The sequence below is a fragment of the Pelodiscus sinensis genome, chromosome 16 (genome assembly GCF_052426305.1).
Source record: "Pelodiscus sinensis isolate ZL-2025 chromosome 16, ASM5242630v1, whole genome shotgun sequence".
NCBI classification, from domain to species: domain Eukaryota; kingdom Metazoa; phylum Chordata; order Testudines; family Trionychidae; genus Pelodiscus; species Pelodiscus sinensis.
In genome coordinates, this window is record NC_143067.1 from 3004008 (window position 1) to 3027767 (window position 23760).

Below are 23760 nucleotides of genomic sequence, written 5' to 3' on the forward strand. Positions count from 1 at the left end.
GCCACCTGCACGCACAAGGCTGGATTATGGAGCAGGGGCTCCGCGAGGAGGTCTGCTCCCTCGGAGGCCACAACGGACCTGGTCGCCGAGAAGAGCTTCCAGGTCTGGAGGAGGTCCTGGTAGAATTCCGGCAGTTCTGAGAGGTCTCGCGGAAGACCCCTCGGGTGGATAAAAAAGAGCTGCCGGTCGTATCGGAGCCCTCGGAGGCGGCGGAGGAAGGCGTGCCCCAAAATGCTCCATGCCAGACTACCTGCACTAAAGAGGAGTCTCTGCAGGGCCTGGAGGCGGAAGGTCCGGACCTGGCTGCGCACACAGACCAGGCCCTGGCCCCCCTCCTCCAGGGGGAGAGACAAGACCCCTGCAGAGACCCAGTGCAGTCCCGGCCAAAGGAACCCCAAAGCTGCCCTCTGGAGCTTGGCTGGGACCTCCGGGTGCGGGCGCAGGGTGTTGAGCCGGTGCCAGAGCATGGACAGGACCAGCTGATTGAGCACCAGCGCCCTCCCACGAAGGGAGAGACACCGGAGCAGTCCTGTCCATCTCCGCAGCCGCTCACCCACCCTGGCCTCCAGACCTTGCCAGTTTTCCGGCGGAGAAGGATGCGTGGCGGATAGATAGACGCCCAGATAGAGCAGCGGACCCGCGCTCCACCTGATGGCCTGAAGCGCGGGTGGGAGGGAGCCGGCCCGCCACCCGTCCCCGACCACCAGGCCAGAGCTCTTGACCCAGTTGACTCGGGCGGAGGAGGCTGCCGAGTAGACGGCTTGGCAAGCCTCCACCCGCGCCAGGTCGCCCGGGTCCTGGACCACGAGGAGCACGTCATCGGCGTACGCCGACAGGACCAGCCGCAGCTCCGGCTCCCGAAGCAGCAACCCCGTCAACCTCCTACGGAGGAGACAGAGGAAGGGCTCGATCGCCAGAGCGTACAGCTGGCCCGACAGCGGACACCCCTGGCGCACCCCCCGCCCGAAGCTGACCGGCTCGGTCAGGGTCCAGTTGAGCCTGACCAGACACTCCGCGAGGGCGTACAGCACCCGGAGAAAACCCACAAACCGGGGCCCGAAGCCGAAGGCCTGCAGGGTGCCCAGGAGATACCCGTGGTCCATCCTGTCGAACGCCTTCTCCTGGTCCAGGGACAGGAGGGCGAACGACAAGCCATCCCTACGCCCGAGCTCCAAGAGATCCCGGACCAAATACAAGTTATCGAATATACTACGGCCCGGGACGGTGTAGGTCTGGTCGGGATGGATCACGTCCGCCAGCACGGACCGCAGTCGCAGCGAGATGGCTTTCGCTACGATCTTGTAGTCCGTGCTGAGGAGCGAGACGGGACGCCAATTCCGTAGGTCGCGGAGGTCCCCCTTCTTCGGCAGCAAGGCGAGCACCGCCCGCCTGCACGACAGAGGGAGGACCCCGCTCTCCAAGGACTCGGCCCAGACGGTGACGAGGTCCGGGCCGAGGACGTCCCAGAACACGCGGTAGAACTCCACGGTCAGCCCGTCCATGCCCGGGGTTGGAGGGGCTAGCCCACATCTATCTATCGTCTCTCTCTCTCCTTTCTACGGGTACAGAGATGGGGAAGGGCAGGATTTTGCACGTGCACACAGATGTCGCCACATTTCCACACGTACGCAGCTTGCCTGCTGACCGAAAGGAAAGTAAGTTCTGCCAATGCTGGAACCGGGAGAGCGCTAATGACTTTTTAAACTTTTCTCAAGCTTCGAGGGACCAGATGTGATTATTCAATTCATTACAAGAAAAAAAAAGTCTTGCAACCAAATGCCTGGGATGAGCTGACCGATGATGTGGGAACCTATGAGAAAGCTTTTTCCCTTTATTAGAACTGGAGACTTCTCAAGTCATTAAGATCCAACTCCTCTCCCCACCCTATCCCTCTCTCTCACACATGCACAATAAATTTAATTTGATTTTATTTCAGCCCAAACCCTGGATCCAAACCCCATATCTCTGTCATGAACAGAACTAAAACATCAGACCCAATTATTCCTGGGACCTTACCCTTTTACATTGGGTTCAGAACTTTCTCCAAAGTTCGCTAGGTTCAGACTGGATCCACTCCATAGATGTGAACTACAAACTCTGAACCTGGAGCCCTCTAATTTAAAACCTAGGAAGAGGGCAGGGTTTCCGGTTATTTTGGGGTAAGCAGCAGGAAAATCATTAGAAAACAGCACTGTCTGAAAATAAACGTCCTTTTTCCAAAAGACCCATCGATGCACATGGTTTATTAAGGGACCTGTACCGGTGTTTTCTATTTTGATCAAACCTAGAACAATGGAGAGTTTCGCAGCTAACGAGTGTGGCACTCACAGGTGCGAGCAGCTCTGAAGCCGGGTGAGTCTCAGCCATTAAAACTGGATGCGTGGAATTTAAAGGGCGCGTGCGGAGGGGTTGCAAAACCAAATGAAATGCTCTTCCAGCCAGCTGTGAATCACAGGCACGTAGGCATGGTCAGACAGATCAGCCTGTGTTCCACCTAGCCCAGAATCCTGCCTCCGACAGTGATCGGGGCTCAGTGCTTCCCAGGGAGCTACACGAAACCTCATGCTAGATGGATGTAGAATAAGCTGTTCCCCACATGAGGTCGCCACCTAACCTGTAACCCAGTGGTCCCCAACCTTTTGGAGCTGCCGGGTGCCCGGGGGCAGGACCGCACATGTGCCGCATATCCGGGGACGGCAACCCCATGTGCCGCGCGTCCGGGGGCGGGGCTGCCCATGCCCTGCGTGCCCGGGGCCAGCGCCCCCCATAGCCACGTGCCCAGGGCCAGCGTCCCCCATGCGCCATGCATCCAGGCATGGGGCCGCACATTTGCCGCATGCCCGGGGCCGGCGCCCCCCCATAGCCGCATGCCCGGGGGCGGGGCTGCCCATTCGCTGCATGCCTGGGGCCGGCGTCCCCCATGCGCCATGCATCCAGGCGTGGGGCCGCACATTTGCCGCATGCCCGGGGCCGGCGCCCCCCCATAGCCGCACGCCCGGGGGCGGGGCTGCCCATTCGCTGCACGCCTGGGGCCGGCGTCGCCCATGCGGCATGCGCCCGGGACTGGCACCGCGCATGCGCCGCACGCCCAGGGCAGGGCCGGCCCCAAGCACTTGGCAGGCGCGCGTAAATGCAGGCACCGCGTTGGGGACCACGGCCGTAACCCTTAGACTGGTTTAAACCCTGAAACCTGAAGTTTGATGGCCCTCCCAAAACTTTGTAAGCAATATTTGATATTAGGTATTACTAGCAGACGTACCCAGTGTTGCCCGGGTGGGCAGGGCCTTGTAGGTGTGTGCAAGAGTGAGGGTTGGGGGGCTCAGGGCAGAGGTTCCCCCCGACCTGCCAGGGGTCTGTTCTCTCTCCCTCCCAAGCTCTCCAGGGAACTCATCTCCCTACCCCCTCAGCCACCACGAGCCTGTTCTCTCTCCCCTCTCCTGAGGCCTCCCAGCCACCAGGGGCCTTTTTTCACCCCCACCCTCTGGTGCTGTCGTTGAGGGCCAGGAGGGGAGAAAAGAGTTTGGGGCAGGGGAGGTATTTACTCAGTGAGTTGGCAGGCAAGGTGGTGGAGCCCGGCCCTAGCTGGCCGCTCCCTGGCTGGTCCGACTGCCCCTAGTGGCCACTCTCATATTGCGTCCCTCCGAACAGCAGCCCCTCCCTTTGCATGTTATGGAAAACAGTCCTTTTCCCGGGGCTTCCGGTTGTCCTGGCACAACCTAACCCTGACCTTGCTTTAAGGTAGGAGGCAAGGAAGCTGCCTCCCAAATGTGTTGGCCCAGCTCTTCCCATGTAGGAGGAGTTCTTGAACAAACAGACTCACAGACAGACAGATACACACTACAGTATATATGTAGATTTGTATTACTGTCTCACCTCGGGGCCCATTGTTCCTAGAGGCTGCATATACACACACCCAGCAAAGAGACGTTACCTTCCCCAAAGGACTCAGCCTCTGGGGAGATTCTTATTATTCATATAAATGGCTCGGCTAGTCACCACCATGACATTTCACGCTGCTCTAACGCACAGCACAGTTGATCTGGTCGATTGTTACTGCGCTATAAAAAAGCTAGCCCCCACCCAAGGCTGTGAGTGCCCTCGGTCTTGAAAAAATAAACACCCCTCTCAATTATCCCAGATCAAATCAAACAACACAGTGACAACATGGATTTAATAATTAAACTCCTCCCCCTTCAATAGGAATAAGAATAATTAAGGGCAGCTGCAGACCCCAACGAAGATTAAGGCCTGTTTTCTAGCCACTACGGGCTGGTAGAAAGTCCTTCCATCAAAGGTCTCACAGTCTAATAAAGACACGACAGACACCGTTCTAGACAGTGTTAGGTTATCGTTAAAGAAGAAACCAATTATTGTTTTAAGTAAATGAGTAAAATATACTTAGCGATTGATTCTAGCATAGTGGTAGGAAAAACAGGGCTTGTAAAAGCTTTTATTGCCCTTAAAACAGACAGGTTTGTTGAGACCTGAGCAAAATATTGGCATATTTCAGCAAAGAGGACTGTAATTTATCATCAGAGAGCCCGTCCCCTCCCTCGGTGTCCCCCTCTACAAACTGAGCCTGGTATGATTCGATCAGCTCTGCGCTCCCCGGACAGCACCCCGATGGAGGGACTGTTTGCAAAGCGTGGGGTGCATGTCCAGCGCTTGATGGGCGCCAGGATTAGTCATGATGAACAGGAAGTGCGGTTTGCTTTCTAATCACATTGCGAGGCCTCCCCGGAGAGCGGCGTCCCATTGTGCAAGCGTAAATAGCAAGCGACGGTCCCTGCTTTGGGCAGGCCCACCGACCAGAGAGGGGCTTACGGGGCAATTGCCCCAGGCCCTTAAAATTGACACCGAAGTGCTGTTCCGCACAGCTCTGACGGGAGGGGCCCAGCTGCCTATGCTCCACCCCTTCCGCCTGAGGCACCGCCCCTTCCAGGGGCACGGAGCCGGGCCCTCCCCCCACACACACCCTGCCTGGGGCCTGCAGAGGCGGTCGCCCCCCTGCCTTGATGTGCACAAGCAGTCCCATTGCTGCCCGATGGCGCTGCTCAGGCATGCAGAGTTAAATGTGTCCCTAAGTGTTTGTAGGACAGATCTGGGGAGAAGGGAAACTGTCACCAAAGCCAGGGAGAGCATCAGACCTCCTCGTTAACTCCCAGTCCAGTCCCCTGTGTAGACGACTCCACCCCTGGGTGGCAGGGGAAAGCCCAGCTAGGAAAGGCAAGCCCCAGCCCCGCCCCTTCTGCTTAAGGCCCCGCCCTTGGAGCCAAGCCCCGCCCACCAGCAGCCCAATTCTTCCTGGCCACGTGGAGGACTGGGGCTGCCGCACCGCGGCCCCATCTTTCAGCGAGCGGGCGTGGAGGCAGTCGTGGGAAGGCTCTACCTACCCTCCCCTCCGGTACCGGCCAGCCGTGGCCCCACCTTTTCCCCGAAAGGGGCAGTTTCAGGCAACCACAGTCCGGTGCGGAGCCAGTCAAACAGAAAAATGGACGTAGGGGCAGCAGCTTTGCATCAAGCCTTTCCATGTTTTCAAAGACGTGTTCCTGTTTACATTGCTCCGGTGGCTGCTTTGGCCTTGGCTCTTCTGGGCCCGCTGCTACGCTGCCTCCTTCACACCAGGATGTTTTGAATTGTCCTGCTGGGGCTGTGACCTGTTCGCAAGGCTCCACCAGGGATACACACCAGCAACAACCTTCTCGATTACCCTCCTGTAGCGGGCATCCCTCTGGAGCCAGCCGAGCATTCGCGCACGGGCTCTGCCTGCAGCATGTGCTCGAGGCCCATTGAAGTCAGTGGGACGTAAGCGCGTGAACGAGGTTATTAATGAATCAAGGGGGCATTTCTCACGTGCTTAAAGTTAAGCACGTGCTTAAGTGTTTTGCTGAAACAAGTTTTGTATTACATCAAAAAGGCCAGACTGGGTCAGACCAAAGGTCCATCCAGCCTGCCATCCTGGCTGCTGACAGTGGCCAATACCAGGTGCCCCAGAGGGAGTGAACTGAACAGGGAATCATCAAGTGATCCCTTTCCTGTCATTAATTTCCAGCCCCTGCCAAACAGAGGCTAGGGACACCATTCCTACCCACCCTGGGTAATAGCCATTGATGGACCTAATCTCCATGACTTTATCTAGCTCTTTTTTGAACCCTGTTAAAGTCCTGGCCTTTACAGCATCCTCTGGCGAGGAGTTCCGCAGGTTGACTGTGCGCTATGTGAAGAAATACTTCCTTTTGTTTGTTTTAAACCTGCTCTTATAACACTTCTGTTGTTGGTCTTGCAAGTAATAGGAAGCAACTGTCCCAAGGAAAGAGATTAAAACTCAATGAGCTTGTTCCATGCATGTCCTTAGTAAGGTTGTGAGTTCTCTCTGGGCTTCATTCAGCTCCCATTCAGGTCAATGGAAAAATGTTAATGGCTCAGGAGACTAATGTACAGCAGGAGTGCAACAGAAAGACTCAAGGGGTGTGTCTAGACTACATACCTCCGTCGACGGAGGCATGTAGATTAGCCAGATCGGCAGAGGGAAATGAAGTCGCGATTAAAATAATCGCGGCTTCATTTAAATTTAAATGGCTGCCCCGCTCTGCCGATCAGCTGTTTGTCGGCAGATCGGGGCAGTCTGGATGCGACGCGCCGACAAAGAAGCCTTTCTTGATCGGCACAGGTAAACCTGGTTTCACGAGGCATACCTGTGCCGATCAAGAAAGGCTTCTTTGTCAGCGCGTCGCGTCCAGACTGCCCCGCTCTGCCGACAAACAGCTGATCGGCAGAGCGGGGCAGCCATTTAAATTTAAATGAAGCCGCGATTATTTTAATCGCGGCTTCATTTCCCTCTGCCGATCTGGCTAATCTACATGCCTCCGTCGACAGAGGCATGTAGTCTAGACACACCCAAGGGGTTGAAAGGAATGTAATCAGAGGGTGAAGCAGAAAATTGAGAATCAGGACTCCTGTTATTACCACTTCTGCCATTGATTTGCTACGTGACATTGGTCAAGTCATTTTTGCCTACATTTGCAACACACCCACTATTGGTAAGGGCCCAATTACTAAGTTTCTCAAGATGGACACCCAGAAATTGGAGAATTGTGTCCAGTTCTGGGCACCGCATTTCAAGAAAGATATGGAGAAATTGGAGAGGATCCAGAGAAGAGCAAGAAGAATGATGAAAGGTCTAGAGAACATGACCTATGAAGGAAGGCTGAAAGAACTGGGTTTGTTTAGTTTAGAAAAGAGAAGATTGAGGGGGGACATGATAGCAGTTTTCAGGTATCTAAAAGGGTGTCATAAGGAGGAGGGAGAAAACTTGTTCATCTTGGCCTCTGAGGATAGAACAAGAAGCAATGGGCTTAAACTGCAGCAAGGAAGATTTAGGTTGGACATTAGGAAAAAGTTCCTAACTGTCAGGATGGTCAAACACTGGAATAAATTGCCCAGGGAGGTTGTGGAATCTCCATCTCTGGAGATATTTAAGAGTAGGTTAGATAAATGTGTATCAGGGATGGTCTAGACAGTATTTGGTCCTGCCACAAGGGCAGGGGACTGGACTTGATGACCGCTCGAGGTGCCTTCCAGTCCTAGTGTTCTCTGATTCTATGATAAATTCAAGAGCTCAAAATAAGCAGCTACATTTCTATTCCTCGGTTTACCCATCTGCAAAATGGGGAAAACATCAGCTAACGGGACACAGGAAGCTCAAGCTCACTGCCCAAAGCCAAAGAGGCTGATTTTCCCATCACTGGGGTGCAGAGGAGAGTTTACTTAATGTTTGTAAAATGCACTGAGATTCCAGGAATTAAGGCTGTGGGCTGACAGCAGAGTAGGCAGGGAATGAAAAAATGTAAAAGGCTTGAATTTTTTTCCAAACTTGAAGATGCAGAAAGGGAACAGCCTGTTTCCTCCCCCTCCGCCCATCACACTCAGATGTAATAACTTTCCCCAGTTCTGCAGCTCTCACACAGCCAGTAGTTGGCAGAGTCTTTGCAGATGCAATGCATTAGCGAAGCCTGCAAGCCGGCATCCTGTTTTTCCAATCACTCTTCTGAAACTCCTCCACTTTTCTCAGAGGGTTTATCAGAAAGATGTTCTGCTGAAATATTTCAGCAAGAGGATCCGACAGCTCTTCAAACACCAGCTGAACTGCATTTGTTTCCCACTGCTTCCTGTTTTTACAAGTTCATTAATGTTTCACCAAGATAGACGGAAGATTAGTAACTTTCACCAGTCATGCTTAATTTCTAAATTGAGGCTCAGCCTTCATGTCATTACACGCACGCACGCACACACACGCACTACCCATACATACATGGATCTCTATACACCCATACATACATGCACAGGTGAAGGGGGCGGGGCTGAGAGTTCCCGTGGGTAACTCTGAAAATCCCATCAGTAATGTGGTAATACACGTGTATACCTGTAGATGCACAGATTAGATTAGAGTAGATTAGATTAGACTAGACCCTTTCTAATCCAGCACCCTGGGGACCTGACCGGTGCCGAACCAGAGAATTTGCTGAACCACCAGCAGCCTTACTGACACTTTCACATTGAACTGTAGAAAATCAGGGCTTCTTGCACGAGAACTCTGACGCTCCATCTCAGGAAGAAGCCCTCTTGCGCACAAGCTCTTCCAGAAGAGGCCAGTGTAGACAGGCAACATGAATTTCTTGCACAAGAAAGCCCGATGGTTAAAATGGCCATCAGAGCTTTCTTGCACAAGAGAGCGTCTACACTGGCACGGATGCTCTTGTGCAAAAGCACATGCCAGTGTAGGCACGCTCTTGTGGAAGACTTTTTGTGCAAGAACTCTTACCCAAAATAGTTCTTGCGCAAGAAGCTGCCAGTGTAGACGTAGCTTAAGAGTCAGGACTGGAGAGAGGCTGTTCTCAGTGGTGGCAGATGACAGAACAAGGAACAATGGTCTCAAGTTGCAGTGGGGGAGGCTGAGGTTGGATATTAGAAAGAACGATTTCCCAAGAGGGGTGGGGAAGCACTGGGATGGGTTCCCTACGGAGAAGGATGAAATCTCCATCACTCAAGGTTTTTAAGTCCTGGCTCTCAAAGCCCTGGCTCGGATGATTTAGGTGGGGTTGGTCCTTCTTTAAGCAGTGTGTCTGATTAGATGAACTCCCGAGGTCTCTGCCAACCCTAGGATTCTATGATGACTGTAAATAATTTTTTGGCACTGCGGGAAACTTGGCCACACCCATGATAAATAGACATCTGGCTAACTAACATCACACCGGACCACAGATGTTGCCGGACCAGAGAGGTTTGACCTATACTTGTAGGTGCGAACATATGTAGAAGCACGCACAAAACCAATGAAACCCGTAGCATGTCTGCAGCCTAAGGTGAAGACTTCCTGATGCAGCGATAACTGAGAGCGAGCAGTGTCTCAATGGCAGTGCACGGTTCAGGGTTGCTCTTCTGACAAAACATGAGACAGTTTGACGCTCCCACAGGCTACTAGCAGCTGAATGTTGAGCTCAAAGAAGAAGGGACTGTGAGTGGTTAAGCATCCCGGCATTTCGCGTTATCTGTCTGGTGCATTAATATGCTAATTGCAACAGAAAAAACGTGGAACTAATTCCATGTACCATTCTTGTCACCGCAGCTGGGTAGCACCAAGAGCTGGCGGCATCCAAACAGGGGTGATTGTGTTGCTTTCGTACATACCAGAACAGGAATGTGCAATATGTTGTATTGCAATAGGTGAACAGGCTGTCTGGCTCACAACCAAAATCAAAGTCTCTAATTTTCATACTGAGGTTGCTTTCTCTGAAAGCCAGGAAACAGAGGCGTGCGGCCTCATTTCATTTCCCTCGCAACCCAGACAACAAAAAGGACGTGACGGTGACAGTTTTTAAACTAGTCAGTGTGTTGCCACGTGGAAGCACAGAGTTATCACTCTGCTAGTCTTTGCCACTGGGCAGTGCTGGTGTGGAAAGAACTCTCCATTTGGGCTTTTCTTTTCCTTTTCTTCCCCTCCCCCCTCCCCACTCTTACCCCCAAAATTTCTTGTAATTGGGCCATCTGGTAGGTACAAAAAAAGCCCCGTAGCATCTGCATTGGTCGAGTGATTTTAAACACGTTTGATATGTCACCTGATGGAAAGTGCTGGTGATATAATCATGAGAGGCACCGGATAACTTACTGTACTGTCGCATTAGGCTAAATGTGTGTGATTGCAGTCTGGGAAATGGAGCTTTCTAGCTGACTGCAAAGAAATGTCAAACTTTTAGATGGGGGGGTATAGCGTGAGGTTTATGATTCCGCCAAGACGCCATGGTTCAGCCTTCATCAGGCACCTGCCTCTAAATTCTCTGTGTTCTCTGGCACATGGCTAACACGACCCACAAGCCACTCTGGAAATGTACGCCAGATAATATGAAGTTCCTTTAAAATTACCCCGGGCCCTTAACAAACTGTGCAGTTATTAAGTGATTACACGCTGAACCTTTCTAATCTAGCACTCCCCGGTCTGGCAACAGCCGAGGCCCCAGCATGATGTGAGTTCGCCGGATGTCCACTTATCATGGGTGTGGCTAAGTTTCCCGCGATCCCATAAAGATTTTACAGCCCCTAGTCCTGGCTCTCAGTGTTCTGGGCTGTGATTTACCTCTAATTGACCCCTCAGTGCCTCTGACCGCCCAGCAAGCAGTGGCAGTGCTGATGAAGCTGCTAGACAATATTGACCTCTTGTGGTCTGGCAAAGTCTCTGATCCGGCATCGGTCAGATCCCGAGGGCACCAGACTGTGTTCAACCTGTACTAAAGACTGCAGAACACCACAGGCCTGTTTCAATACCGATTGGGTTTCTTGATGTATCTGTCTGAGGTGAAATAAAGGAACTCCTGGATCGCCGTCCATGTGGGACCATTTGCTGGAAGATAACAAATACTAATGAAGCGTAGGGACTGGTGAATATTAGCCTGCGATTCAGATGCTCGTAGGACAATAAGACAGCCGTGGCTCACCAGGGTTAGCTCCTGGCGGGGACGCTGCTGGTATATTTCCCTGCACCTCCGCAAGTACGGGTATTTGCAGCTCCTATTGGCTGCGGATCGCCGTTCCTAGCCAATGGGAGCTGCGGGGGTAGTACACAGAGCCACCTGGCCACACCTAAACAGAGGAGCCAGCCAGAAAGGAGACGAGGTGCTTGAGGAGATAGGCTCAGCCCAGAGCCTGCACCCCTGACCTCCACCTACGCCCCAGCCTCCTGATCCCCCATCTCATGAGCATTCATGGTCCTCCAACCAAAAAGTTGGCCCACCCCTGCCCGAGGGATCAACCCTGCCCAGGGCCCTGGCAGAAAGCATTAGATCTAACAGGTCGCGCTATTCCCAACTCCTGCCGTCTTGTGTGTGCTCCCTCCTGCAACTCAGCATCACTACTACAGAACTGCTGGGGGGAGGGGTGATTTATGGGGGCCCTGGCAAACAGTCCTCTACCCAAAGAGCTGTTATGCCTTTGTACGCTGGGCCCCTCGGGTTTGTGGGATACAATCACCCCAGTAACCAGGCCTAAACTTGTGCCTGGCTTTATAAGGAATCACTCCAAGCTACATCCAGGGGTGTGATGCTTTTGCATCTGGAACAGGCCTACTTTGAGTCTCAGCTCTTGTGCTTCTTTCCCACTCATTTCTTGGCACAAAATTATTTTGGACAATACAGTACTCGTGCGCTGATTGAAACAGGAAAGGATAAGACGTCTCTCTGGGAGCGTCAGCATCTTTGTGGCAAGACAGGTCCACAAAAAGACTCTACCGCCGCTCTAAGCCCCAAAGACAGATAAGGGCTAAGAAAACATCACTACCATGCGTGACTTGAGAGCCACGGTCCCTCAATTTTTCAAGCGTCCCCTTTAAACAAGCCAGAAAAAAGCTGTGTTACAATCATCAAGGCAGAAGCCAGCTGAGCAAACACACAGACTTCTTCTGGGTCCACTTGGCTGGAAAGATTTATTCTGCACTCACAAGCGAGTAGATGGATCGTATCTAGCCCAGGGTGCAGCGTGTAGCTTTTCAAATGCTGCCTGTTCTGTTTGCGGAGGGTCTTGGGGAAGGGTTTGGAAAAGGCCTGACACTTGATGCAAGCCAGGCCTTTGGAAAGGCAAAAAACTGGCACTTCAGAATCTTACACGATTCCAGGATTTGTCAATTTTTAAGGCCAGAAGGAACCATTACAAGCCTCTCATCTGACCTCTTGCATAGCCCAGACCCCAGGATTTCTCTGAATTCAGCCCTCTTCAACCCCAACCAAGCTTTCGGAAAGCCAGCTCATCTGGTTTTAAAGACTCCCCCAATGGATAACCCACCGCCACCCCTACTCAGTTCTCCCAGTGGCTAAGTGTCCTCCCTGTGAAACATTCTCTCTGGCATGAACCATCTAGCAACACCCTAGGAGGGGGAAAAAAGCCAGGACTATGCAGCACTTTAAAGACTAACAAGATGGCTTATTAGGTGATGAGCTTTCGTGGGCCAGACCCACTTCCTCAGATCAAAATAGTGGAAGAAAATTGGCAGGACCATATATACCAAAGGATACAATCAAAAAAATGAACACATATGAAAAGGACAAATCAAATTTCAGAACGGGGGGGGGGTGGAGGGGAGAAGGCAAATGTCTGAGAGCTAATGATATTAGAGGTGATAACTGGGGAAGCTATCTTTGTAATGGGTAAGAATTAGCATCTTTGTTGAGACCTAGGTGTAAAGTGTCAAATTTAAGCATGAATGACAGTTCAGAGGATTCTCTTTCAAGTCTGGTATTAAAATGTATTTGAAGCAGGATGCAGGTAGTTAAGTCCTTGAGACAATGCCCTTTCAGGTTGAAATGGCAAAAAACTGTTTTTTCTTTGTGATCCGGTCTAATATCTGTTTTGTGGGCATTGATTCTTTGGCAAAGTGTCTGAGACATTTGTCCAACATACATAGCAGACAGACACTATCAGCACATGATAGCATATGTTATATTTCTGGATGAGCAGGAATACATGTTCTTGATCTTATAACTGAATTGGTTACACCAATTTCTTCCACTATTTTGATCTGAGGAAGTGGGTCTGGCCCACAAAAGCTCATCACCTAATAAGCCATCTTGTTAGTCTTTAAAGTGCTGCCTAGTCCTGTCTTTTGTTTCCGCTAGACCAGACTAACACAGCTACATCTCTATCACTATCCTAGGAGGGGGATGAGCACAATCAGAAGAAGTCACCCCAAACCTCCCTGCTGCTTGGTGAATTTTCACCAGAGGATCCTATGAGCTTCCCTGAGCAGAGAATTAGCAAGCATGGTGCATGCCCAGTCAGCAAAACCATCCACCCCCCTGCTTCCAAAAGATGGTGCCGCTCTGCTCCCTCTTATAGTGTGCTGGGGCAGATGAATTCATTCCCCACACCTGGCCCGGACTAGTGACCCAGCCCTTGGGGCATCACCTGTGGCTCTTTTGCTAGCCAGAGTTAGCATGCAAAGGGTTATCTCTGTCCTTCTGCTCAGCCCTCTGCAGTGCTCCTAAGTGGGGCAGTGCTGAGCAGAGCTGCCTCCAGAGCAGTTGGTGTGGGTTCAATTCCCAGCTAATGCGCTATTGTGGCCTTTAAGGGTGTTACAAGGAGGAACATGATAGGAGCAGCAGCAGGTTTAAATTGCTGCAAGGGAAGTTTATCTTGGCCACAAGGAGAAACTTCCTAACTAGCAGGGTAGTTTTAAACACCTGAATAAGTTGCCTAGGGAGGTTGGGAGATATTTAAGAGTAGCTTAAACGGACACCTGTTAGGGATGGCCTAAATCAATAGTGGGGAATCTTGGGGGGAGCTGGATTTGGGTCCTTGAGGCTCAAAGGTCCCTCCAGTGTGGGGGAGCCCAAGTTGGTGCTGTCTCCCCTCTGGGGCTGGTGCACCCCAAAATCTACTTGTCTGGGCCCCTTTGGTGTGAGAGGGGAATGTTTCTCACTTGTTCTGCTTGGGTGGCACAGCATGTGGGGTGTCATTTGAACTCCTGGGAAGCCACTGGAAGGATGAGGTTGGGTTTCTTGTGCCCCAATATTTGTTGGCTTTGGGGTTTGCTTTTCCGCTGCTTTGTTGTGCGTGTCATGCTGAGCAGAAAGAGCTTAAAGGAAGTGGCTAGGGGTGAGATAGCTGCTAGGAAACTAAAGACAATAAACCCATTTCTGAGGCCTTATGCATGTGCATGGTCCCCGGCAGTTGGGCTCTGAACTGCATCTAGCTCCGCTGCCCATGGTTTGTCTGACTGAGGCATTGCCACGTACAGTATTTTAAGAAGACATTTTTTAAAATCATTTTGCTTCTCGGCAGCTTCAACCGATAAGCTGTTTCATGCTGAGTTTGTTCTCTTCCTTGTGCTCACCCAGTTTCTTGTTGTAGGGTTGCTCATGAGCGTTGGCCTGCACCGGTGACTTGTGGGCTGCACACCTGGGCTGTGTCTAGACTGCATCCCTTTTCCGTAAAAGTGATGCAAATTAGACACATCGCAATTGCAAATGAAGCGGGGATTTAAATCCCCCCCCCCGCTTCATTTGCATAAACATGGCTGCCGCTTTTTTCTGGATCGGAGCTTTGCCGGAAAAAAGCACTAGTCTAGACGGGGATCTTTCAGAAAATAAAGCCTTTTCCGAAAGAGCCCTTATTCCGCTTAAAAAAAGGCTTTATTTTCCGCAAGATCCCCGTCTAGACTGGCGCTTTTTTCCAGCAAAGCTCCGATCCAGAAAAAAGCGGCAGCCATGTTTATGCAAATGAAGCGGGGAGGATTTAAATCCACGTTTCATTTGCAATTGCAATGTGTCTAATTTGCATCCCTTTTACGGAAAAGGGATGCAGTCTAGACACAGCCCTGGGGTTGTTAGCCTAGAGCTATTTAGGGGAGTGGGATGTGCAGACCAGTTTGTTATTTGTGGGAGCCGGGTGGTGCATGGCTGTTTGTGATTGTAGAGCTGGGAGATGCGTGCGGGTTTGTTATTATAGGAACTTTTTATTATTAGAACAGTATTAACAGGTGCCATGCTTTTGCCATCAGAACGTAAAAACTACCGACCCGTTTGGTTTCAATCGAGAGAGAGAATTGTGTGGCCTTTAGACGCAGACTGGTGCATTTGTGGCCGAACAAAACGGGAGCGTGTCCCTTTAAAACTCACTTCTGTGGAGTATTTCGATCTTATTTTGTAAAGCTCAGGCCAGAACGACTGAGAGCCCAGACAAGAGCCGCATTATTTTTTTTCTTAGATCCTGTGTTTAGAAACAGAAGGTTACAGGCTCCCCAGCCAGCTGGTGCAACTTGCATTATTTACTCCAATCGGCCTGGGAATCTCGCATAGCCCGGTGCCACTGACCCTGTGCTGGCAGGGTGGAGAGCAGGAAAGATGTTCCCCAAAGCCCCCCGGCAGACGGCAGAGATCCAGGCCCAGCCAGGCGAAGAGCGCTGCTTGTCGCTCATGTTTCCCCAGGAAGAAAAGTGGCTGTTTATTTACCTGTTTTAATTTAGCCTCAGAAAATTCTGTCTACACAAAAAAGGGCTCTGATCGGCAGCGCAAAGCGCATGCTGGTCTGGTGGCATTTGACACCCACCCTACCTGGGGTAAATGCTCTGTTTTGGGTGGAGAATATGCTGTATCTTTCACGTGGAACGAAGGGGACGTACCCTGGTTTTAAATGCAAAACTCCCCTCTGACGCTGCGTTAGTGACCGCGTCATTTCCGTACCCAGTAGGTTAGTGTCTGTGAGGTAATGACATTGGGGTGATAATTGGGGAAACTATCTTTGTAATGGTAAGTTAGTGCAGCGGGGTTCACACTTCGGTTTGGGAAAGGGTCAGGGTGGGGGCAGGAGGGGTTTCCCGTGCAGCGGTGCGGGGGGGGGCAGGCTAAGGCAGCTTCCTGCCTCTCCTGGAAGATCAATCCCCACAGCACCGACCTCCCGGTAAGTGTAGACAAAAGCCAGCTTTCCTGCACAAGCAGGAAGAGAGCAGAAGAGAATACCAGAACCACTACGCCCTGGTGTACCCTAGGGCTTTATTTCGAAATAACCCCCCTTCGGTTGAATTAACAAGCAGAGCGTTCACACGACCGCTCCCGTTATTGCAAAATCACAGGCCGCTTATTTTGAAATCTGGACTCCTGCTTTCCTCGGGCAGTAATGGTAATTTTGAAAGAGTTATTTCGAAATAGCGATAACGTGGACACTCCGGTGCCACTATGTCAAAATAACAACTCCCCAGAGGCATTCGAACTAATTACTCCTCAGAGTGCTTTGTGGGGCTCTAAGGCGCAGGAGCGCGCCCACGTTAACAGAGCCTGCCTCGGATTCGTGTCGCCGTAGTGAGGACACGCTATTTCGATGTTGTTATTAAATCAATTTTAGTTATTTCAAAATAGTTTCCTAGTGTAAACATGCCCTGAGAAGGCGCCACTTCTGGCTAGGAGTTCTGCCTTGCTCTGGGGAAAAGATTGCGGCAAGCAGAAAGCAACAGCTAAGGGGCTCTGAGGTCTTTTATTTTTTTCTTTCCTGGATATTTTCCCCCTTCCCTGAAAACCTCCCTGCTTGTAATGTGTCGTTCACACCCAGCTTTGGGTGTTTAAACCATTTAGGGGAGCCGGTGGGAGGGGGTTGATATCTTTAGAGCAGCCTGTACGCGTCAGGGCTAACGACAGGTCATGACGATGGCAGGAACACTATGCTTAAGGTGACAGACTGGGCGCCGTGGTACATTTAAGCTGAGACTGAGAGTCCAGAATTCCTGGACATCGTAAAGAATCTATTATCCTTGTGGTCACTTGCAGCAATGCTGGTTTCATTACCGCCTGTCTTCCTCCACTGAGGCTGAGAGAATAAATATTAAATATGGAACTTTTCCTGGATTCAAGTCACAGAAGGCAAACAGGGAAACAGTTCTCCAGTAATGTGCACTCGGAGTCCCCTAGAGTAGGTGGGGGAAGATTAAAAAAAAAATAAGATCATTAGTTCTGTCGGCTTGGCCATAAGGGTTCGGTTTTCAGTTGAGCAATAATTCTCTCGTCAAGGTGGGCAATATTTAAGCAATCATCCCTAGAAAATTGGTCATTACCACTGCTGGCTAATAACCGATGTGTTAGTTAATAGCCCAAGGTGAGTCCAAGGGCAGGAAATGCTCTAGCAAGCCGCTTGCTGACAGCAGTTTTAACAGCTTTCAAGGGCAACGTTGCTATTATAAACCATGTTCATTGATTTATAACAATGCTAATATGCCTTATAAGAGAGCGGGCGCAGCGTTATGGAAAAATCCATCATTGCCCGCTGCTTTGCCACTGATTGTCCGCCACTCCCAAGCCTGACGTGGGTACCAGATGGTTCTGTACCGCTCAGACTGAGATACTCCAGGAGGGGACATGAGGAAGGGTGACCGCATGCCCTGGTTTTCTATGGAGAGTCCCAATATTTGGGCTTTCTCTTATATCAGAGCCTCTGTGACAGGGTGTGCATATCCTACACTCCACCAGGAAGTGCCCTGTGGGCAGAGGAAGTCCCGCCCCCCCAGCCACACTGGGCATGCTCCAAGTGCTGGAGAAGTATAAAAGGGAGTGGCTCAGCTCAATCTGTGCTGGATGCTAGAGGACAAGGACCTGCAAGAGCGCCAGAGGCAGCCGAGCCAGAGACCTGGAGGAAAGGAGACAGAGACCCAAGAGACAGCATCGAGCTACCAGAGCTGCAGGAGCCTCAGGGGGAGGCTGGTGCTGTGGAACCGGAGGATCCGGAGACCACGTGGAGCACCCAACCCCGGATCTGGCAGGAAGTGGCCGGGGGGGGCGCGAGTACCTCCCGCCTGAGTGAGCTCAGCGTGTTGCGGCGGGATTCCCTGCTGAGTGAGTGGCGGATCATGCCCCCACTGACAGGGCCCTGGGTCATGGCCCAGTGGAATAGGGTGGGCCCAGGCCCCCTACCGAGGCTGCTGCCCCAAGCCCCTGAGACTTTAGCCATTAGGCTGTGCTGCTCTGAATCAGGGCTATGTTATAGACTGTGGCCATTGGGCTGTGCTGCTTCGGGACGGGGCGTACTTACAACATGACACCCTCCATCTCCGTCCTGATTTTTCACCCTCACTAGCTGGTCACCCTAGTAGGAGGAGGCCAAAAAAGGAAGGAAGGTATCCAACAAGGCGCAAACATCTACTTCCTCCCCAAAATGCCAGTTCCCTGGCCCAGCTGGCCTTGTGTCCTGCTTTCCACAGGCTCCCACTTCTCTGTGCCATCCAAAGAGCCACTTGCTGCTGGACTCTGCCACGCCAGCTCCTTCGCAGGGCTCCGGGTGCTACTCCTCTCCGGGAGGTAAGGCATCGCGCCGGCAGCTTGGTCATGTGATCTACTAGTCAGCATCTGGAACAATGCCTGAGGGCAGAGGCCACCCACACGCCGCGCACCCGGGGCAGGGGCCACCCATGCACCATGTGCCAGGGGCGGGGCCGGCCCAGATCATTCAGCTGGCGCACATAAATGCCCCGGCGGGCGCCATAGTGCCCGTGGGCACCGCGTTGGGGATCACTGCGCTAGAGGGTCCCAGGCCTGCCCACTCCACTAGGTCCTAGCCCAGGGTCCTGTCAGTGGTGGAGCGGACCACCGCTAGCTTGGTGGGGAATCCACCTGAAACACGCCAAGCCCCGGGCTACTTCCTACCAGCATCTTGCAGGTAATTCTGTCTCTCCCACCAGACTAGGTGCCTCGTCTGCAGGCTCTCGGCCGACTAGCCTCCGTGGCTTGGTCCATCGGTGGTGCCTCCTCAGGAGCTCCGACAACACCTTCTCTGGCGGCAATCATCCCAGACTGAGCCGCTCCACAGGCCTTGATAGCTGGCCTCCAGCTGGAGCAAGCCCAGGCGGGCTGTGGGGGCCTGGTCTTCTCAGCTAGATGAGCCAGGTTAATCCTCTCTGCCCCAGAACAGCATTAATACACCCTGTCACGTAAGTCCCACAAGGCCTATGCAGAGGGGTAAATTCGATGGCATGCCATGCCAGTCTTAGTAAGGCATGGAGCGATTCATATGCATGCCTGAGGCCATGTAAAATGGTATCTTCCATGAGGCATGACATTTCATGGGCAGTGTGTGTGAGGCCATGCTGGGGGGAGAACGCCATTTTGTAGGACAAACGGCACCATGGAGGATGCCATTTTATAGTGCAAAATGGCCTCCTCCATGGTGCCAGACAGAATCATCCCACTAGTTGGACAATGCACAGCCACGTGACAACCCATTGGATGAATTTCACCCTCCATCCTTATCCAGACACAACTCCTGTCAAAGCCATTGTGAGGATGAAAAAAGAACTGCGTGAGGATTTCAGGGCCTGGCCCAGCTTTAATAGACACCACAAACGTGTTCCTAGGAATCACAGAGATTCAAACTATGACACATTCCAAAGCCGGGCCTATCCACCCGAACCAATAAAGAATATCACTTAACAGGAACAAGTCACCAAGACCAGATGGCATTCACCCAAGAGTTGTGAAAGAACTCAAATGGGAAATTGCGGAACTATTCACTGTGGTTTGTAACCTGTCCTTTAAATCAGCTTTCGTACCTAATGACTGTAAGATAGCTAAGGTGACACCAATATTTAAAAAGGCCTCTAGAGGTGATCCTGGCAAGTCTAACATCAGTATCGGGCAAATTCATTGAAACTATAGTAAACTATAGTAAAAAATAAGATTGTCAGACACATAGATGATCATAATTTGTTGGGCAAAGGTCAACAGGAGTGGCTCTAGACTAGCTGCCAGCAACCGGCGCCCTAGGTGAACCATGCAATGAGCACCCTCACCTCCAAACCCCTCAACGATATTGCGCCACCATTTGGCGCCCCATTTAACTTGGCGCCCTAGACAACCGTCTAGTTCACCTATATGAACGGGCCGCCCCGAAGGTCAACATGGTTTCTGTAAAGGGAAATCATGTCTTACTAATCTATTAGGGTATGTCTACACTACAAAGTTAGTTCGAACTAACGGACATTAGTTCGAACTAACTTTAATAGGCGCTACACTAGCGCTCCGCTAGTTCGAATTTGAATCGAACTAGCGGAGCGCTTAGTTCGAACTAGGTAAACCTCATTTTACGAGGACTAACGCCTAGTTCGAACTAGCTAGTTCGAACTAAGGGCTGTGTAGCCCTTTAATTCGAACTAGTGGGAGGCTAGCCCTCCCCAGGTTTCCCTGGTGGCCACTCTGGCCAACACCAGGGAAACTCTATGCCCCCCTCCCGGCCCCGGACCCCTTAAAGGGGCACGGGCTGGCTACGGTGCCCGTGCCAGGTGCAAGCCTGCCAGCACCCAGCTAGCAGACCCTGCACCTGGCACGGCACAGAGCCACCCACCCGATGCCCCCCAGCCCACCCCCTCTTGCCGGGACCAGGCTGGCGGCTCCCGGGAGCTTGCCCTGGACCGCAAGAGGCGGGCACCTTCCTGGGCTAGTGCGGACATCGTGGACCTCGTCCACGATCTCCGCACTAGGCACAGGAAAGTGGCCATCTAGGGCAGGAGAGCTGCCAGCCTGGCCACCCAGGAGCAGGTGTGCATGAAAATCAAGGGGGTCCACTGAGACCCCCGACCCTGAGCCCTGAGCTTACAATGGCCGTCCTGGGTCAGACCAAAGGTCCATCTAGCCCAGTAGCCTGTCTGCCGACAGTGGCCAACCCTAGGGACCCTGGAGGGGATGGACCGAAGACAGTGACCAAGCCATTTGTCTCGTGCCATCCCTCTCCAGCCTTCCACAAACTTTGGGTAGGGACACCACTCCTACCCCCTGGCTAAGACCACTCCATGGACCCAACCTCCATGACTTGATCTCACTTCCCTTTCAACTCTGTTCTAGTTGTAGCCTTCACAGCCTCCTGCAGCAAGGAGTTCCGCAGGTTAACTATTTGCTTTGTGAAGAACAACTGTCTCTTACTAGTTTGAAGCCTGCTACCCATTCCTTTCCTTTGGTGTCCTCTAGTCCTTCTTTATGGGAACTCAGGAAGAACTTTTCTGAATGCACCCTCTCCACCCAACCCCTGCTTTTAGAGACCTCTATCCTGTCCCCCCTCCGTCTCCTCTTTTCTAAGCTGAACAGTCCCAGTCTCTGTAGCCTTTCTTCATCTGGGACCTGTTCCCAACCCCTGATCATGTTAGTTGCCCTCCCTTCTCCCAGCCTTTCTCTTCCCCTCTCCCACCTCCTTTTCCCAGTCTCCCCCAGTTTTTTTCAATAAAGACAGAGTCAATGTTGGAAGAAACGTTATCTTTATTTTGTACATCAATAAGAAGGGGGGCTAGGGAAGGGTAAGTGGAAGGAGGTGAGGGAGGAATGGGGTACGAGCCCCCGATGGGGAGGACTGGGCTGGCTCTGCGGGCTTCTGGGGGTGGACGCTCTCCTGCAGCCCCCCAATTACCCCTCTCCCCAGATGGCAGCCTGCGGCAAGTGCAGCCAGGCTGATGGCCGAGTGGTGTGATGTGCCCAGTGTGGGTACTCCGGGCACTCCAAGCCAGAACTTCTTTGCAAGCAGGGCACCCCTTAGAACTGTGTGTCCGGGGCGGGGGTCGGGACCCTTTAAGCGCAGCCCTCGGCTAGCCTGAGACAGCATCTCCACGCTCTAAGTCCTCCTCTGATGCCCTGCCGGCACTGCTTCCGGCCATCCTTAAGCCCTGTTCAGAGTCCACTCAATGTGGACTTGCTAGTTCGAATTAGCAAAACGCTAATTCGAACAAGTTTTTAGTTCTAGACGCGTTAGTTCGAATTAGCTTAGTTCGAATTAACTAATTCGAACTAAGTTAGTTCGAACTAGCGCTGTAGTGTAGACGTACCCTTACAGTGATAGAAATGTAGCCGTGTTAGTCTGGGGTAGCTGAAGCAAAATGCAGGACAATGTAGCACTTTAAAGACTAACTTAAAAGTCTTTAAAGTGCTACATTGTCCTGCATTTTGCTTAATCTATTACAGTTCTTTGAAGGACTCATATCATGTCTTACTAATCTATTACAGTCAACAAACATGTGGACAAGGAGGATCCCGTAGATATAGTATACTTAGATTTCCAGAAAGCCTTTGATAAGGTGCCTCACCAAAGGCTCTTAAGTAAGTTGTTGTGGGATAAGAGGGATGGTCCTTTCATGGATTGATAATTGGTTAAAATACAGGAAACAAAGGGTAGGAATAAATGGTCAGTTTTCAGAGTGGAGAGAGGTAACTAGTGGGGTCTATCCTGGGACCAATCCTATTCAACTTATTTATAAATGATCTAGAAAAAGGGGTAAGCAGGGAGGTGGCAAAATTTGCAGACGATACCAAACTGCTCAAGTTAAGGCCACAGCAGACTGTGAAGAGCTTCAAAAAGGTCTCACCAAACTCAGTGATTGGGCAACAAAATGGCAAATGAAATTTAATGTTGATAAACATAAAGTAATGCACATTGGAAAAAATAATCCCAACTATCCATACAAAATGATGGGGACTAATTTAGCTACAGAAAGATCCTGAAGTCATTGTGGACAGTTCTCTGAAAACATCCACTCGGTGTGCAGCAGCAGTCAGAAAAGCTAATAGAATGTTAGGAATCATTTAAAAAGGGATAGAGAATAAAACAGAAAATATCTTATTGCCTCTCTATAAAACCATGGTACGCCCACATCTTGAATACTGCGTCCAGATGTGATTGCCTCATCTCAAAAAAGATATATTGGCCTTGGAAAAGGTTCAGAAAAGGGCAACAAAAATTATTCGGGGTTTGGAACGGGTCCCATGTGAAGAGAGATTAAAAAGACTTGGATTTTTCAACTTAGAAAAGAGGAGACTAAGGGGGGGATAGGATAGAGGTCTCTAAAATCATGACTGGTATGGAAAAAGTGAATAAGGAAAAGTTATTTACTTATTCCCACACTATGAGAACTAGATCACCAAATGAAATTAATAGGCAGCGGGTTTAAAACAAACAAAAGGAAGTTTTTCTTCACTCAACATACAGTCAATCTCTGGAACTCCTTGCCAGAGGATATGGTGAAGGCTAGGACTTTAACAGAGTTCAAAAGAGAGCTCGATAGTTTCATGGAGATTAGGTCCATCAATGGCTACTAGCCAGGCTGGATAGGAATGGGGTCCCTAGGTTCTGTTTCTCTGGAGGTGGGTGACAGGGGAGGGATCACATGATGATTACCTGATGTGTTCCCTCCCTCTGGGGCATCTGGCATTGGCCACTGTTGGCAGAATGGACTGTTGGTCTGACCCAGTCTGGCCATTCTTATGTTCTTATGTTATGTTGAATGCAATTACAGTGCTCTGACAAGTAAGGAAGACCAATTGGAAACAAATTCAGTCTATGGATCCAAGCTAGCACCTCGGCAAACATTTAATGCTCCCCTCCTCCACCCCCTCCCTCCCCCATCCCAGTCTTTCCCACAGAACGGTTTGAGGGGAAAAAGAAAAATGACAACGAATTAACTCAAAGTTTGTGGTTTTATTGGTTCTCCTAGAATGTTTTGTTGTGCCAGAAATTAATTTATGGACAATAGCAAGCATGGGATCACAATGAACTTCATGTGAAGAAAAAAAAACCCACCTCAAGAATGTTCTAGTTGGCAAGAAAAAGCCCCGGTGTCATTCTGAATGCCAAAAAAGGAGGGTAAATCTTTCATACCAGCTTTGGAAATCATTAGATTTTTGCCAAATGTGAGACAATGTCACATTGTCTTCCCAAACATTTTTTTCCTGTTTATTCCACTGTTACCCTAAGCTCACACTGTCCAGG

General features: G+C 51.1%; 1 long non-coding RNA gene across 1 annotated transcript in view; it reads left to right on the forward strand.

The window, feature by feature from the left end:
* Positions 1–1893: 1893 nt before the first annotated feature.
* The window catches only part of LOC142818755 (uncharacterized), a 32011-nt gene continuing 10144 nt past the window's right edge, over positions 1894–23760 (forward strand). Inside the window, exon 1 of the long non-coding RNA XR_012896410.2 lies at positions 1894–2352. This is a non-coding gene — a long non-coding RNA (uncharacterized LOC142818755). The remainder of the gene's footprint in view (positions 2353–23760) is intronic.